This window comes from Glycine max, chromosome 12 (assembly GCF_000004515.6).
Source record: "Glycine max cultivar Williams 82 chromosome 12, Glycine_max_v4.0, whole genome shotgun sequence".
Lineage (NCBI taxonomy): Eukaryota > Viridiplantae > Streptophyta > Magnoliopsida > Fabales > Fabaceae > Glycine > Glycine max.
In genome coordinates this window covers 10,138,434-10,157,441 of record NC_038248.2, presented here as the reverse complement: position 1 = coordinate 10,157,441, position 19,008 = coordinate 10,138,434, and positions in this window count along the sequence as shown.

Here is a 19,008-nt window from a genome sequence, read left to right as displayed (position 1 = left end):
GGTAGACACTCTACCAGTGTTCTACTATGAGAAACTAGTAGGTTATATGCCGTTCAGCTTTGCGGACCTAGTATTCGCCGGGGAAAGAATCGAGGTGGGACTGAAAAGAGGAAAGTTTGATTACATTTCCTCCACGAGTGCGAATGCCAAAAGAATCGGGGCAACAGGGGCAAAAAGGAAGGAAGGAGATGCCCATGCCGTCTCTTCAACACCCGCGTGGGTCAAACCCCAGCAAACGCCTCATGGTACCCATCAGTACGCGCAACATCACCCGAGCTTCTCGGCTCATACCGGAAACGCCTCTAGTTCAACACCCGTGCAGCCTAAGGCACCCACCCAGAGGGAAGCTCCCCGAGTTCCAACTCCGAACACGACTCGCCCGGCCGGTAATTCCAACACGACAAGGAATTTCCCTCCGAGGCCATTTCCGGAATTCACCCCACTCCCAATGACGTACGAAGACCTTTTGCCATCCCTCATCGCCAATCATTTGGCTGTGGTAACTCCCGGAAGGGTCCTCGAACCCCCTTTCCCGAAGTGGTATGACCCTAACGCAACTTGCAAGTACCATGGGGGTGTCCCGGGACATTCCGTTGAAAAATGCTTGGCCCTTAAATACAAGGTCCAACATTTGATGGATGCTGGATGGCTGACCTTCCAAGAGGATCGGCCCAATGTGCGAACCAACCCGCTCGCCAATCATGGAGGGGGAGCAATTAACGCCGTTGAGTCTGATAGACCATGCAAGTCTAAACCTTTAAGGGATGTGGCAACCCCTAGGAGGTTTATCTTCGAGGCCCTACAAAAGGGAGGTGTGATTCCCCATAGTGGGTGTAAGGAGGATTCCTGTTTGCTACATTCCGGCGAGCTGCATGACATGGAGACGTGTTTGGGAGTAGAGGAATTGTTACAGCGGATGATAGATCAAGGGTCGACTGGAAGTCGGCAGTGAAGGAAAAGAAGAGCAGCATATATGCATGCAGTCCACGGATGGGAGCAGTGTTGCGAAGCCCAAACCCTTGGTGATATACTTCACTAAAAGCGCAGCTTCGCAAAAGCCCGGACACCCCTTAGTAGCCAAACCTGTTCCTTTCCTGTACCAAAATAGCCACGCAGTCCCATGGAGATATACACCTCCGAGGGAGAAGGAAGAAGAAACCACTGACGTCAGCTCGTTGTCAGCTAAAGTAACAAATATCACGGGACTGAGTGGTGTGACCCGTAGTGGTCGTATGTTCGTGCCTCCGAACCTACCAGTCCAACCCGCGGACGTCAAAGGAAAAGGAAAAGTCGTGGAGGAACAAGATGGCGAAGCACCCCACGCTTCGAATAAAGATATTCCGGCAAAGGGCCTCCCGGAGAAAAAGGATGGTAAAAAGGAGGTGTCGCTAGAGGAAGCCAGCGAGTTCCTCGGTATAATTCAGCAGAGCGAATTCAAGGTTATCGAACAGCTCAACAAAACCCCGGCCAGGGTCTCACTGTTGGAGTTACTTATGAGCTCCGAGCCTCATCGGGCTCTGCTAGTAAAAGTTCTGAACGAGGCCCATGTGGCCCAAGATATCTCGGTAGAAGGTTTCGGAGGGCTGGTCAACAATATCACTGCCAACAACTATCTTGCCTTCGCCGAAGAAGAAATCCCCGCCGAGGGGAGAGGGCATAATAAGGCTTTACACGTATCAGTCGAGTGTATGGACCATATCGTAGCCAAGGTGCTCATCGATAATGGTTCCAGTTTAAACGTGATGCCTAAAAGCACTTTGGAGAAGTTACCATTCAATGCTTCCCACTTAAAGCCGAGTTCAATGGTGGTTCGTGCTTTCGACGGCACTCGCCGAGAGGTTAGGGGAGAGATCGATCTCCCAGTACAAATAGGCCCTCACACCTGTCAAGTCACCTTCCAAATAATGGATATTAACCCCCCTACAGCTGTCTGTTGGGGCGCCCGTGGATCCACTCAGTGGGAGTTGTGCCCTCTACGCTCCACCAAAAGTTGAAATTCGTAGTGCGAGGAAGACATCTTGGTGAGCTGCCCATCCTCTATGCCTTATGTGGAAGCCGCAGAAGAATCGTTAGAAACCACTTTCCAGTCTTTTGAGGTGGTCAGCATTTCCTCCGTAGACTCCTTCTCTGGGCAGCCTTGTCTGTCCGATGCAGCAGTAATGATGGCCCGAGTTATGTTAGGGAACGGTTACGAACCCGGAATGGGTTTAGGCAAGGACAACGGCGGCATAACTAGCCTGATAAACGCTAAAGGAAATCGTGGGAAGTATGGTTTAGGCTATAAGCCCACTCAGGCGGATATGAAAAGAAGCATCGCGGGAAAGAAGAGCAGTGGTCAAAGCTCGCGTTGGAGACAAGAAAGGGAAGGAAGCCCGCCCTGCCACATAAGTAGAAGCTTTATAAGCGCGGGTCTGGGAGACAAAGGTCAAGTGGTCGCGATATGCGAAGAGGATGTTCCGAGTACATTGGATTTGGTACGACCATGCCCTCCTGATTTCCAGCTGGGAAATTGGCGAGTGGAGGAACGCCCCGGCATTTACGCAACGAGCAAATGTAAACCTTTACGGTTTTAAAAGCTCTATAGTTGGGCCTAGGCTTTAGAGTTTTTTCCTTTTGTTAAGGCTTTTGTGTCTTTTGTTTTTGAATTTATAATACGAGGACCTTTCTTCATCTGTTCCTACGTCTCTACCCATTCTCATTCATTTGCATGTTCACTTCTTTTTCTGAAACGGCAGATCCGATGACGAGTCCCCCGAAGGTACTAATACCTGGGACCCGCTTATCGACTTCGAGCAAGAAATGAATCAAACGGAAGATGAAGGAAATGAGGATGTGGGACTTCCCCCAGAATTAGAAAGAATGGTCGCCCATGAGGACCAAGAAATGGGGCCTCATCAAGAAGAAACAGAGCTAGTAGACTTAGGAATTGGCAGTGGAAAAAGGGAAGTGAAGATAGGCACGGGTATCACCGCACCTATCCGTGAAGAATTAATAATCCTGCTAAAAGACTACCAAGACATCTTTGCTTGGTCATACCAAGATATGCCCGGTTTGAGTTCTGACATTGTACAGCACCGATTACCTCTAAATCCCGAGTGTTCCCCGGTAAAGCAGAAACTGAGAAGGATGAAGCCCGAAACATCCTTAAAGATAAAAGAAGAAGTGAAGAAGCAATTTGACGCTGGATTTCTGGCCGTCGCTCGGTACCCAGAATGGGTTGCCAACATCGTACCGGTCCCTAAGAAAGATGGGAAAGTACAAATGTGTGTGGATTATCGGGACCTGAATCGGGCCAGTCCCAAGGACAATTTTCCTTTACCACACATCGATATCCTCGTAGATAACACGGCCAATTTCACTTTATTTTCCTTCATGGACGGTTTCTCTGGTTACAATCAGATAAAGATGGCGCCCGAGGATATGGAAAAGACTACTTTCGTCACCCTATGGGGGACGTTCTGTTACAAGGTGATGTCCTTTGGACTCAAGAATGCCGGGGCAACTTATCAACGGGCCATGGTAGCTTTGTTCCATGATATGATGCATCAAGAGATTGAGGTCTACGTGGACGACATAATTGCTAAATCTAAATCCGAGGAAGAACACCTTGTCAACCTGCGGAAGTTGTTCGAAAGGCTTAAGAAATATCAATTAAGGTTGAACCCCGCTAAGTGTACCTTTGGGGTCAAATCAGGGAAATTACTTGGTTTCATTGTAAGCCAGAAAGGGATAGAGGTAGACCCCGAAAAGGTGAAGGCTATCCTTGAGATGCCAGAACCCCGTACAGAGAGGCAAGTCCGAGGTTTCCTGGGACGCTTGAATTATATTGCCAGATTCATATCGCAGCTCACCGCCATTTGTGAGCCGTTGTTCAAGCTCTTACGCAAAAACCAAACTGATCGCTGGAATGAGGATTGCCAAGAGGCTTTTGGAAGGATCAAAAAGTGCCTAATGAATCCTCCCGTGCTTATGCCACCAGTACCTGGAAGGCCTCTCATTTTGTACATGACAATCTTGGACGAGTCAATGGGGTGTATGCTGGGGCAACATGACGAATCTGGAAAGAAAGAGCGCGCTGTTTACTACCTGAGTAAGAAGTTCACGACCTGTGAAATGAATTACTCATTGCTCGAAAGAACGTGTTGTGCTTTAGTATGGGCATCCCATCGCCTAAGGCAGTACATGCTGAGCCATACTACCTGGTTGATATCCAAGATGGACCCGGTTAAGTACATCTTTGAAAAGCCAGCTCTCACGGGACGAATCGCCCGGTGGCAAGTCCTGCTATCCGAGTTTGATATAGTCTACGTCACCCAAAAGGCGATAAAAGGAAGCGCCTTAGCAGATTATTTGGCTCAACAGCCTCTTAACGACTATCAGCCCATGCATCCTGAATTCCCGGATGAGGACATCATGGCCTTGTTTGAGGAAAAATTGGACGAAGATCGGGACAAATGGACCGTATGGTTTGACGGAGCGTCAAACATTCTAGGTCATGGCGTTGGGGCAGTATTGGTCTCTCCGGACAATCAATGTGTACCCTTTACAGCCAGGCTAGGATTCGACTGCACCAACAACATGGCCGAATATGAAGCATGTGCCCTAGCCGTCCAGGCAGCGATTGACTCCAATGTCAAACTACTCAAGGTGTACGGCGACTCGGCATTGGTAATCCATCAGCTGAGAGGGGAATGAGAAACTAGGGATCCCAAGCTGATACCCTACAAAGCCTATATCAAGGAATTGGCTAAGACCTTTGATGAGATCTCCTTCCATCATGTTCCCTGCGAGGAAAATCAAATGGCGGATGCGCTTGCTACTTTGGCGTCTATGTTCCAACTAACACCGCACGGGGATCTACCCTACATTGAATTTTGGTGTCGTGGCAAACCTGTGCATTGTTGCCAAGTAGAAGAGGAACGGGACGGAAAGCCTTGGTATTTCGACATCAAGCGATATGTCGTAAGCAAAGAATACCCGCCAGAGATTGCCGACAATGATAAGAGGACATTGAGAAGGTTGGCAGCCGGTTTCTTCATGAGCGGAAGCATACTGTATAAGAGAAATCACGACATGACACTCCTGCGATGTGTGGATGCCAGGGAGGCAAATCACATGATCGAGGAAGTCCTTGAGGGCTCGTTTGGAACGCACGCTAACGGGCATGCTATGGCCAGGAAGATCCTAAGAGCAGGTTATTACTGGCTTACCATGGAAAGTGATTGTTGTGTCCATGTGAGGAAGTGCCACAAATGTCAAGCGTTCGCAGATAATGTCAATGCCCCACCACATCCTCTGAATGTCATGTCCGCCCCTTGGCCTTTCTCCATGTGGGGAATAGATGTCATCGGGGCCATTGAGCCCAAAGCCTCGAATGGTCATCGCTTCATCCTCGTAGCGATAGATTATTTCACCAAGTGGGTCGAGGCGGCTTCATATACCAATGTCACGAGGAATGTGGTGGTCAGGTTCATTAAGAAAGAGATCATCTGCCGATATGGTTTGCCAAGGAAGATTATCACAGACAACGGCACCAACCTGAATAATAAGATGATGGCGGAAATGTGCGAGGAGTTTAAAATCCAGCATCACAATTCCACGCCCTACCGGCCAAAGATGAATGGAGCCGTGGAAGCGGCCAATAAGAATATCAAAAAGATTATCCAAAAGATGACCGTGTCATACAAGGATTGGCACGAAATGCTCCCATTCGCATTACACGGTTACCAAACTTCAGTGCGAACGTCAACTGGGGCAACGCCGTTCTCATTGGTATATGGGATGGAGGCTGTGTTACCGTTTGAGGTAGATGTCCCGTCATTAAGGATCTTGGCAGAATCTGGATTAAAGGAATCAGAGTGGGCTCAAACGCTCTATGACCAGCTCAACCTCATTGAGGGTAAGCGCTTAACAGCCATGAGTCATGGGCGTTTGTACCAGCAAAGAATGAAGAGTGCATTCGACAAGAAAGTACGTTTGCACAAGTTCCATGAGGGAGACCTTGTGCTAAAGAAAATGTCCCATGCTGTCAAGGACAATCGAGGGAAATGGGCCCCGAACTATGAAGGGCCTTTTGTTGTGAAGAGGGCTTTTTCCGGAGGAGCCCTGGTGCTTACCAACATGGATGGCGAAGAGCTACCTTCACCCGTGAATTCTGATGTCGTCAAGCGATATTATGCTTAGAATCTGGGGCAATTAAGGATGTCGCTGCATGTTCTTTATCTTTATGCGTTTTCTGGATTTCCCCCAGGGATTTCCTGTCTGTTGTATCTCTCGTTACAATCTTTCAAAGAAATGAACGTGGATTCGAGGCTTTAGTCCCCACGTTAGTTTCAAACCTTGCGTTGATTTGTGATCACCTGAGCCCTTCCGCTCAGTTCATGGGATGCCCCAAGCGCTTAATTAAAATTGAACCTGAACCAACTTTCCCTAAAATTTGCTGCGTTTGAAAACATTCATGCATACGCATACGCATGCATATTGTTGTGGTAAAACAGGGGCAGGATCATCTTGAGCTACCTTCTGGGGTAGAGACAAAACATGAACAGCAGAAACCAATCAAGGTAAGACAGTGATACGGTCAAGATTGGCCACACCAGGTTGTTTCTTACTTGCAGGTACACAGGAACGGATGTAAGTGGGGATGGGGTCACGACCGACTGATCGTCGCTCCTTTCTCCACGCTAAGCAAGCGGAGAACGTCGCTGCAAGGCAGCCCCGTATCCTTTGTATTCGCAGTTTTCTTTTACTTTTTGTTTGTTTTAAAAAATAAGTAATCAATGCCTAACTCTAACTTAAGTAAGTTCAAGTTAAGCAAGACGCTAAACCATAAGGAAGGAGGGGACATGGTTAATGTTCCTCTCAAAAAAAAAAATGCAGGTTAGCTCGCCTGGGCGAGCCACCCCTGCACCAAAATATAAGAATGACGAAAGGGGGGACATTTTTGCATTCAAAAACTTCTTTTCCCCCTTTCAAAAGCCATACCCACGGGATTTACGAGTTTGCAGCCCTAGGATCATCATTTTTCGCATTTTTTGATTCCGTTTCGCGCTTTTGTTCATCACCAACAAGTAAGTATTCCATCCCTAAGCTTTCTAGCTTTTCATTGGTGTATTTCGATCTCCTTTTGGTGCTCTAAAATGTGGGAATGTGCTCAAATATGTGGGGCAATTTTGGTTTGTTTTCTTGCTTGATTGGGTTGGATTGGGGGTTTGTATGGGATGGCCCTAGGCCTATAATGCATTTTGAAGCAATGGGGCATGCCACATTGTCCCCGTTCTCTTGCTATTGATGCCTAAACGCGCGCCCACCAAGTGTTCGGTGAAATGCCTCAATGGCATTAGCGCGTGACTTTTGTAAGGAAACAACCCATGGGGCATTTTGGTTTGTACATATTTTCTATTTTTTGGGACATGTATTCATTCCCGAAAAAGGCTAGAATAATTGCCTCACATATATCCTAGGCCTAGGAACCAAAGTTTTTATGCAAAAGAACACAAGAGGAGGTGCATCTTGGGTAAAGTTACCCTTTTTGGCCAGCAATCAGCTATGGGCCACGCTACAATATTTTCCCTATGCCTAGATGGTTAGGAATTTTGCTCATCATAAATGTGTAGGTTTAGAATAGGTAGCAAAATACCTTTGGCAATTTACACTTTAGGTATGGTAGCAAAATACTTGGATGTATGTTAGTCAAAAATGTCTCACAAAAAATGTATATAAATGTGTTGCATGTTATGTGAAGAAAACATATTACAAAAAATATATATATATAATTTGAATACAATTTTAGTGAGCAAAAGAAAATATACTTGAATTTGCATGCGGCTTTAGGTAGTAAAAACACTTGAAAAAAGCATGAAATGTAGCACCTTATTGTGTAGATAGTCAAGATTCATCATGAAGTTTGTGTATGTATAGGTATTAGAAATACCAAGATGTGCACGTATGCAATTTTTGATAGCCGAAGTGCTTAGAGTATGCATGTATGTGAATTTAGCAAAGGAAATGTGTGTGATGTAGGTAACGAATACACCTTGGAAGTACATGTAAATAATCTAGGTAACGAAGGTGCCTTGATTGTATATGGGTGCATTTTTCTTAGTTATAAGAATGTCTTGTGCAAGTGAACGTTCGTAAAGAAGTATGCGCATAAGCTTGCTCTAAATTTACATTGATGTTTGTATTTATTGGAGGGGGTTGTATGCCATTTTTGTTTTAAGGGTAGCATTTCTTGGTAAAAACTAACTTTCCAAATGTTTGCCTTCGTAGGAATGGCCCCGAGGAAGCTTGCCTCAAAGAGGTCCAGGAAGGACAAGGCGGCCGAAGGAACTAGTTCCGCTCCGGAGTACGACAGTCACCGCTTTAGGAGCGCTGTACACCAGCAGCGCTTCGAGGCCATTAAGGGATGGTCGTTTCTCCGGGAGCGACGCGTCCAGCTCAGGGACGACGAGTATACTGATTTCCAGGAGGAAATAGGGCGCCGGCGGTGGACATCACTGGTTACTCCCATGGCCAAGTTCGATCCTGAAATAGTCCTTGAGTTTTATGCCAATGCTTGGCCAACAGAGGAGGGCGTGCGTGACATGAGATCCTGGGTAAGGGGTCAGTGGATCCCGTTTGATGCCGAAGCTATCGGCCAGCTCCTGGGATATCCGTTGGTGTTGGAAGAGGGCCAGGAATGTGAGTATGGCCAGAGGAGGAACCGGTCTGATGGGTTCGATGAGGAGGCCATCGCCCAGCTGCTATGTATACCGGGGCAGGATTTTGCCCGGAATGCTGCAGGGAGGCGAGTGCGAATCATGCGCACCAACATGACCACCCTGACCCAGATATGGATGACGTTGCTCCTCAGCAACATCCTGCCCACCGATCATAATTCCGACCTCCCCATGCCGAAGTGTCAGCTGGTGTACGCCATCCTGACACGGATGAGCGTCCATGTGGCTCAGTTGATCGCTGATGCCATCTATATTTTTGCAGGTATGGCGCCTACCAGGCACCCTTTGGATCCAGATAAGTCCAACAGGGCCCTGGGATTTCCCTCGCTGATCACAGGACTATGCCAATCATTCAGAGTCCCCGTTGCACCTACCAAGGTAATTCGGCCGCCTATCACCCGGGCTTTTATTGAGAAGTACTGTACCCAGAGACAGGCTCAGGGTGATGCTCCACAGGCCGCAGGCGCGCCACCACCACCTCATCAGGCTGGCCAGACTGGGGCATTTGACATGGAGCAGTATTTACGGCATTTGGTTCGCCAGCAGGCGGCCAACCATCGAGCACATGTACAGACCCATGATTGTCTGTACCAGATGAGCCTCAGCATGTAGAGCCAGGGCTTCGCTTCTTTTTCATGCCCTACTCCAGACCAGTTCAGGGCAGAGGTTGCATGGCCCGGAGATTGGCCCGAGGCCCAAGCGGGAGAGGCGCCCCCAGAAGCTCCCGGCGATGGAGAAGAGGCCCACGAGGACGAGGAGATGGCCGATTTGCTTGACTTCTTGGGAGGGAGTGAGATACATGACTGGGAGATCCCCAAGATTCATGTTTTCTTTCATATTTCTTTTATCATTTTTATGTTATGTTATTGTTTTGACTTGAGAGACTAATGTTTATTTTTGTTGTTTCGATTGTCATTTGTACAGCGCATACATTTTTGTTTGGATTGTTGCGTTAGTGTTTATATATCATTACTATCGATGATGCTTGAAATTTTGGAACCGTGTAGAGTTCTTCGTTTAGGAACATCGTCAAAAAAAAATAATAATATATATATAATAAAACAAACAAAAATCATGATAAAAATAAAAATAAAAATTAAAAAAGGAAAAAGAAAGCAAGTAAGAAAGAAGAGAGCAAATAAGGAAAAAGAAAGCAAGTAAGAAAAAGAGAGGAAAAAGAAAAAAAATAAGTTGTTTAGCTGAAAAACCGACATGCTTTTGAAAAGAGATGACTTCCAACTTTTCTTTGAAAAAAATTCATTGATCATAACCAATTTTTGGAAAATGTGTCTACACCTGAAGGGTGAATGCTGTGAAATTTCCCCGGACGCCCGAAATGGACTCGGATGAATGCACGAATTGATAAAAGAACATATTTTGGAAACATTGGGTTGATTTAAAATAGAGGAAATGAATCCTGAGCCCTAGCATCGCATGACCATAAAAATTTGACGCTTGAGTGTCCACATAGGTGCATGCATGACCAGTTTTGCATAAAATTTCCAAATCATCATTTTTGCATTTTGTGTCATGGAAATAATGTGGGGCATCCCTTTTATCCTTGAACCAAACCAAACCCTGACATGTATCATGTCTAGCCATTCTACAAGTCTTGAGCCGAAATCCTGACTCACCATAATCCTTACCCTCGGAAGCAAAAAAAAAAAAAAAAAAAGGGAAAGAAGGAAGATTTCCAATCAAAGAGTGGGAGAAAGCAAAAAGAAAAGAAAGAAAATTCCCAATCAAAGAGTGGGAGAAAGCAAAAAGGAAAGAAAGAAAATTCCCAATCAAAGAATGGGAGAAGGAAAAAAGAGAAGGAGAAGAAGGAAAGAAAGCTCCTGATCAAGGATCGAAAGAAAACAGAAGAAATGTGCAGAGAGGTCTCTGGACCAGACAATATCTGAACAAATACGGAATTGTCACCAAATGAACAAAAGAAAGAAAAGGAAACCATAACCTAAAAGTGGTCTTCTCCCTTTGATTACCAACCAAAATCCTGTGCGTCGGTGACTTGTTCGCCTCGCGTCAAACAAAAACAGAAAAAGAAAAAGCCAACAAAAATCAAAAGCCAAAAACACACAAAGGCCGAAAAACCCATCAAGAAAACCCATTCCCAAGGGAAGTCCTATTGATCCATGATCACGCATGTAATTTTTGATTTGATAGGAAATAATTTGCAAAGTCAAGTCATGACATATCTATGGTTCGGAATTAGGATAAAACACTTACCTGTGCGAGATTGATACACTTTGAGTGGATTTTTTCTATTTTTTTGTCGAACCCAGTGTTTCCTCTAAATGGTCATTTAGAAACGAAATGCTAATATCCAAAATCTCATTTATGGCTATGGGGGATTTCATCAGCAGACTCTCCTTCCCTGGTAGACGCATTGTTTGTCACTCAAAAAAAGCATATGCTGCTCTAATCAGTTGGAATATTTGTCTCTTTGCTAAAGCATGTTTGCATTTTTAGTGGAGAAAACACCGAGACTTTTTCAAGTCTCACAAGTTATCTAGAACTACGTAGGTCTGAGTTCCTCATTGGAGGATACGTAGGAGCAAGAGCCTCGCTTTTGTCGACCACACCACCTTTTGTTGCCATGACCCAAGAGCTGGTAACCCGCGGAGATACCTTACGGTTATCCACACCCTTTTGTCATCCAGAGGCGACGGGCCCGATGACACGCGGAGATACCTTATGGTTATCCGCACCCTTTTGTCATCCAGAGGCAGCGAGCCCGATGACACGCGGAGATACCTTACGGTTATCCGCACCCTTTTGTCATCCAGAGGCGGCGGGCCCGATGACACGCAGAGACAAAATTTGGTCATTCTGCACCATTGTGTCATCCAGAGGCAGCGGGCCCGATGACACGCGGAGATACCTTACGGTTATCCGCACCCTTTTGTCATCCAGAGGCGGCGGGCCCGATGACACGCAGAGACAAAATTTGGTCATTCTGCACCATTGTGTCATCCAGAGGCGGCGGGCCCGATGACACGCGGAGATACCTTACGGTTATCCGCACCCTTTTGTCATCTAGAGGTGGCGGGCCCGATGACACGCAGAGACAAAATTTGGTCATTCTGCACCTTGTGTCATCCAGAGGCGGCGGGCCCGATGACACGCGGAGATACCTTACGGTTATCCGCACCCTTTTGTCATCCAGAGGCGGCGGGCCCGATGACACGCGGAGATACCTTATGGTTATCCACACCCTTTTGTCATCCAGAGGCGGCGGGCCCGATGACAAGCAGCGGCCAATGTGGTCATTCTGCACCCTTCGTTAATCGCGGCCGACAAGCCCGTTGACACGCGGAGATTTACATCATCTTCCGCACTTACAAGATCTGTCATACTGACTTTTGAGTCATGCTGACGGGCGGAAATACCCGAGTGGTTATCCGTATAAACATTCTTTGCTATCTGTAAGACAGAACGCTTGATAGCATGCAGAGACTGACATAGTCTTCTGCACCTTTTGTCCCTCCGGGAACAACAAGTCATTTACATGCGGAAATTTTATGGTCACCCGCGACTCTCGTCAACCGAGAGGAACGAAATTAGTGTCATACCCTAATTTCGTCCGGGGACCTTTGCTTGATGACATGCGACCTTTCTTTGGTCCTTGTGAGGTGCTTGGCACCCATCATTAGGCAATTTGTGAAATTCCGGGAACAACAAGTCATTTACATGCGGAAATTTTATGGTCACCCGCGACTCTCGTCAACCGAGAGGAACGAAATTAGTGTCATACCCTAATTTTGTCCGGGGACCTTTGCTTGATGACATGCGACCTTTCTTTGGTCCTTGTGAGGTGCTTGGCACCAATCATTAGGCAATTTGTGAAATTCCGGGAACAACAAGTCATTTGCATGTGGAGATTTTATGGTAACCCGCGACTCTCGTCAAATCGAGAGGAACGAAATTAGTGTCTTATCTTTACTTTCCTTTTATCTCCAATAAAAGACAAGTAAAAAGGGGCAACTGTCATACCCTAATTTCGTCCGGGGACCTTTGCTTGATGACATGCGACCTTTCTTTGGTCCTTGTGAGGTGCTTGGCACCCATCATTAGGCAATTTGTGAAATTCCAGGACATGCCGGAAAACCAAAAAAATATTGATGCACAATCCGTAGTTTCCGTGACACACCGGAAATCAAATGGAAGCATCGTTGCTTAATTAAGTGAGGTTCCGTAACATTCCGTAAGTCAAAAAGGGGATGATTATGTAATCCGCAAGGTTCCGTAACATTACGGAAAGAAAACAAGTATCATTACGAAATTCGTAAGTTTCCGTAACTTTACGAAAAACGAATCACCAAAAAAAAGCAGAGGGAGGTGTACTTAGTAAAAATGGGGGTGCAAATAGCACCCAGGCCCACTTGGGCCCTCCAGAAGGTTGTTGCTTCTGGAGGAAGCAATCTGGCTCGCCTGGGCCAGCTGGGCGGCAAGCACCTCCCCTATTTTGCTATAAATAGGGGAGGAAGTGAAGAAGAAAAGGGTTCAGCCCCTTAGGCACTTCTCTCTCTTTCGAATTTGCTTGGAAAAATTGTTTCCGTGAAGAAAATCTAAGCCGAGTCACTTCCGAAACATTTCCGTAACGTTTTTCGTGAGGAATTTCGCGAAGGTTTTCGACCGTTCTTCGACGTTCTTCATTCGTTCTTCATCGTTCTTCGATCTTCAACGGGTAAGTACCTCGAACCAAGCTTTTCGATTCATTCTATGTACCCACGGTGGTCCACATTGTGTTTTGTGTATTTTTATTCCCGTTTCATTTACTTTTTATACCCCCCCTGTTGACGTGCTTAAGCCATTTTACTTAAGTAATTTCTCGCTTAACTTAAAAATAAAATCAATTTCCACCAAACGTTTGAATTGTATTATCCGTTAACTTCGGTTAAAATGAATTCCGACCGTTCGGTCGTGCCGTAACTACGTTGGAAATCAAAAAAAGAGGTAAAAAATAATATAATAATAAAAAAAACATCTTTTAGTAAAATAAAGCGGAAAATCAATCGGACGTTTTCTCTTTGGGATTTCTCATTCTTAATCGAATTGACTAATAACTAAGGTGAAACTAAGACTAAAATCAAACTCGCCTAGTCAAGCTCGTCCACAAAAATAGGTTTTCGAAGTTTGTCATTTCAATTTCTCACTAAGTAAAATGGGTCATTTTTAAGGTCCAACGCCTTAAAATGATCACCTTTTAAGTAAAAATGAATCACTTGATAAGAAAGAACTACGTAGGTCTGATTTCCTCATCGCAAATTGAGGAATACGTAGGAGCAAAGGGAAACACCCTTGTCGACCACAAAAAGAGAAAAATATAAAAAGGGTATAAAGGATATAAGGACATAAAAGGGAACATAAAAATCAAAGTCATGTTTGCACATTCGAAGGGGATGATACCTCTAGAAACCATCAAGAGAGATATGACTACCTTGGGGGTTATTACTAAAAGCCTAGTTAGTTCCCTCCCTTGTAGGTCCTTTAAATAGGGGCACGGAGCGAACACGCTGCATGCCATTTTTCACACTGCCATGCATAAGTATCATATACCCTTTTGCTTATGTTCAGTGAATATTGTCATACTATGTACATTCCCGTATTGCGTCTTTTGCATATGCATCGCATATGGGTTCTGTCTTGATCTCCTCTGTAAACAAACCAATGGAGGGTCCGTGTCGCCTTCTTAAAAACATACGTTGGGTGCCATGCTGCCCAAACGTTGTATCCAAGAAGGAAACAATTTTTTCGGGCTCTCGTGTCCGTAAAATGCATTCATATCATGCATCGCATAAGCATCTCTTCATAACATCATAATGAACATATCGTTCCTACATTTGTCCGTTATCATATTCCAGCCTCACATTTTGCATGAGTCATGGCATCATCATGCATATGCGTTCAACAAACTTTTTGATCTGCAAAATTGCATACCATTTGTTTTCATGTTTGCTCATCCTTGTGTTTTCCTCTACAAAAACAAAAAAAGGGGAAGCGTGAAACTTCACACTACATTCTTAGTTGCATGTGTTAGGCACCATGAGCCAACCATGTTGGGATCATAAACCCATTTCTAAAAAAAAAAACACACAACAACAAAACAAAATAATTGAACATGGTACCTAATGCATGGTTAACTAGGAAATGGTGTTTCTTCGGGCATCTCAATTTCATAATTACATTTTCCATGCATAGCTTAAAGTATGCCCGAGTCATTCATCCCTATGAGACATTGTTGAAGTATTGGCGGTCAGAATTGCCATTCCTTGGATTATAGGGTTGAACCAAGCTCATGCTTTTACAAAAAGGTTCATCAAGTCAAGTTGAAATATGGAAGTAACCGTCTTGCAAAATTGGGGCAAAAGATGAATCGAGTCACATCACTGCTTCGTCTACTGCCAAACATATTTATGATTGTTGATGTCCATGTTACTTCCAGTTTCACCTTGACAAAGATGTCATGGACCATGTTGAAAATCTAAATTGATTCAACCCCATATCCTGCGTAAAAATTCGCAATACTTCAACTGTACATCATTCACATACATCCATGCTTTTCATTGGTTGCATTGCTCATTACATTCTTTCCTTGAAAAATAAAATAAAATAAAATAAAATGAACTTAATCATTGTTATCAAAAAGAAAAAAACATGCTTTACGGCGTCCTCACCAAACTTGTGCTAGAGCTAGAGTAATGGGTGAAGTAGAGGAGATACAAGAGAAGATGAAGGCCGACATGGAGGCCATGAAAGAGCAAATGGCCACAATGATGGAGGTCATGATGAGCATGAAGAAGATAATGGAAGCCAATGCGGTTATAGTTGCCGCTACTAGCGCTGTCGCTAAGGTGAACCCGATGCCCCCATCTGGCCTCAACCAAATGAATCATCAAACCTCAAATATGGTAGGCAAAGATTTGGGAAGTACGGATGACCCCATGATGTGCAAATTCAAAACGAGCACGCCTTCCCATCATATGGCTTGCCTCCCAACTATACACCACCCAATATGGCATACACTCTCAATGAAAATCTCAATAACTCCACTCCGATACTCATTGAGAACCAATAACCTCAATCTGATCAGGCACATATCTCTCAAACCATGGGGGAGACACATGAAATTCCCCACCACAATCTAGCTGACTTCGAGCCTTGGCTCAGATATGCCACTGAAGGGCAAGCAGTTGGTGGTATACCCTTTGAAAACACTTTGGAGGGCCCTCAGTTTCTGTTAGACAAGTGGCCTCAGATATCTTAAGAAGGGGGGGGGGGTTGAATTAAGATATTCCAAACTGTTTCCCCTAATTAAAAAAATCTATTTCACTTTTTACTCAAGTTATGAATTCCCTTTATGACAATCTTCTTAAATATTAATTCAAATGAAGCAACTTGAATATGAATATAAAGCAATACTAAATAAAGGAGATTAAGGGAAGAGAAAATGCAAACTCAGTTTTATACTGGTTCGGCCACACCCTTGTGCCTACGTCCAGTCCCCAAGCAACCCGCTTGAGAGTTCCACTATCTTGTAAATTCCTTTTACAAGTTCTAAACACACAAGGACAATCCTTCCTTTGTGTTTAGAAATTCTTTACAACAAGAGACTCACAGTCTCTTAATCCCTTAGAGAATGAGAAGAAGAAGAGGAACAAATCTCTCTAGAAAGAGATGGATTTTACAGATTGAGCACTCAAATAATTCCTTAATGAATTGCAATTGAATTGGCCAAGGAATTCTTAAGAGGATAAAATGAATTTGCTCTTTGAGAGGATAAACACTTTGTTGTTCTGAAAATCTCTTTGCAATTTTGTGTTTAAGTCACATATATATAGACCATTGGTGGTCATGAGTAAAGCCTTTGAAAAGTTGTGACTCTTGAAATTATTTTTCTGAAAATCCTGTCTGGTAATCGATTACAGTAATTGTGTAATCGATTACAGCTTTTAAAAATTTGAATTAAAACGTTTACTAACTGCTGGTAATCGATCATACCTCGATATTGTTTTATGTCTATAGACTGACCAGATTCATCTTTATCTAAGTAACAATTAGTGCTCATCGGTGTAGACATGTGTTTTGCACTATCCATCCCAAATCTTTTGATCAATTCCTTGCAGTATTTGGATTGATTGATGAATATACCTTCTTGAGTTTGCTTGATTTGTAATCCCAGAAAGTACTTTAGTTCTCCCATCATTGACATTTCAAATTCACTTTGCATATCAAGGGAAAACTCCTTGCACAATGAATCATTAGTGGATCCAAAAATTATATCATCAACATATATTTGAACCAACAAAATATCATTATGCTTTCTCTTTATGAATAATGTGGTATCCACTTTACCTCTGGAGAATTCTTTTTCTAGAAGAAAATTACTTAATCGTTCATACCATGCCCTAGGGGCTTGTTTCAAACCATAAAGAGCCTTTTGTAATTTATAAACATGGTTTGGTTTATCAGAAATTTCAAAACCAGGGGGTTGTTCAACATATACCTCTTCTTGAATTAAGCCATTTAGAAAGGCACTCTTAACATCCATTTGATAAAGTTTAAAGTTCATTATGGATGCATATGCCAAAAGCATTCTAATGGCTTCTAATCTTGCAACAGGAGCATATGTTTCTTCATAGTCTATTCCCTCTTCTTGATTATACCCTTTTGCTACTAACCTGGCTTTATTTCTAATAATTATACCATGTTCATCTAATTTATTTCTAAAAACCCATTTTGTTCCTATGACAGGATAATTTTCAGGTTTTTCTACTAATTTCCACACATTGTTTCTTTCAAATTGGTTTAGTTCTTCTTGCATGGCAATGATCCAATTATCATCTACTATGGCTTCTTTTATATTTTTAGGTTCAATCATAGATACAAAAGCCATATTATTGCATAAATCTTTAAGAGAGTGTCTAGTTGTTACCCCTTTTGAGATATCACCAATAATGTTGTCGAGGGGATGATCTCTTGAAGTTTTCCATTCTCTTGGGAGTGCATCATTGGATTTGCCTTCTTCTGGAGGATCTTCATTGTTTCCTTTGTCATTTCCTTTGGAATCTTGTTCATGAATGTTCATATGTTCTAAAGAATCTGCAATGTCATCTAGCATATTCTTTGTTGACAATATAGCATTAGATTCATCAAAGGTAACATGAATGGATTCCTCTATATTCATAGTTCTCTTATTATATATTCTATATGCTTTGCTTTGTAAAGAATATCCAAGAAAAATGCCTTCATCAGATTTTGCATCGAATTTTCCTAGATTATCTTTACCATTATTAAGTACAAAGCACTTGCAACCAAAAACATGTAGATGAGAAATATTAGGTTTTCTACCATTAAATAACTCATATGGGGTTTTCTTTAAAATAGGTCTTATCAAGGCTCTATTCATGATGTAACATGCAGTATTGACAGCTTCAGCCCAAAAATACTTTGGAAGAGAAGTATCATTTAATAAAGTTCTTGCAATTTCTTCCAATGACCTATTTTTCCTCTCAACAACTCCATTTTGTTGAGGGGTTCTTGGTGCAGAAAAATTATGTTCAATACCATGTTCATCACAAAATAATTCAAAATCTTTATTTTCAAATTCACCCCCATGATCACTTCTAATGGATGCAATCTTGAGATTTTTCTTGTTTAGTATGACTTTAGCAAGTTTCCTAAATGCTTGGAATGAATCACTTTTATGTGTAATAAATAATGTCCAAGTATATCTAGAGAAATCATCAACTATAACTAAAGCATAGTAATTTCCTCCAAAACTCATGGTTCTAGATGGACCAAATAGATCCATATGCAATAACTGTAATGGTCGAGTGGTTGAAACAACATTTTTAGATTTGAATGAGACTCTTGTTTGTTTGCCCTTTTGACATGCATCGCATAGTTTATCTTTTTCAAATTTCAATTTAGGCAAACCAACTACTAAATCTTTTGAAATTAATTTATTTAAGTGATCCATGTTTATGTGAGCAATTCTTTTATGCCATAACCATGGATCATCATCTTTACTAAGAAAACAATGATTGTTTTCTTGTTTTATGCTTAAGTCTATCATGTAAACATTATTGACTCTATGTCCTACATGCTTTATATTAATGTCATGCTTATGTTCTATAAGACATTTCTGAGAATCAAATGATACTAGATAGCCTTTGTCACATAGTTGACTAACGCTAAGCAGGCTGTGCTTAAGGCCTTCAACAAGTAGAACATTTTCAATGGAGTTTGAAGAATTTGTACCTATTTTACCCACTCCAAGAAT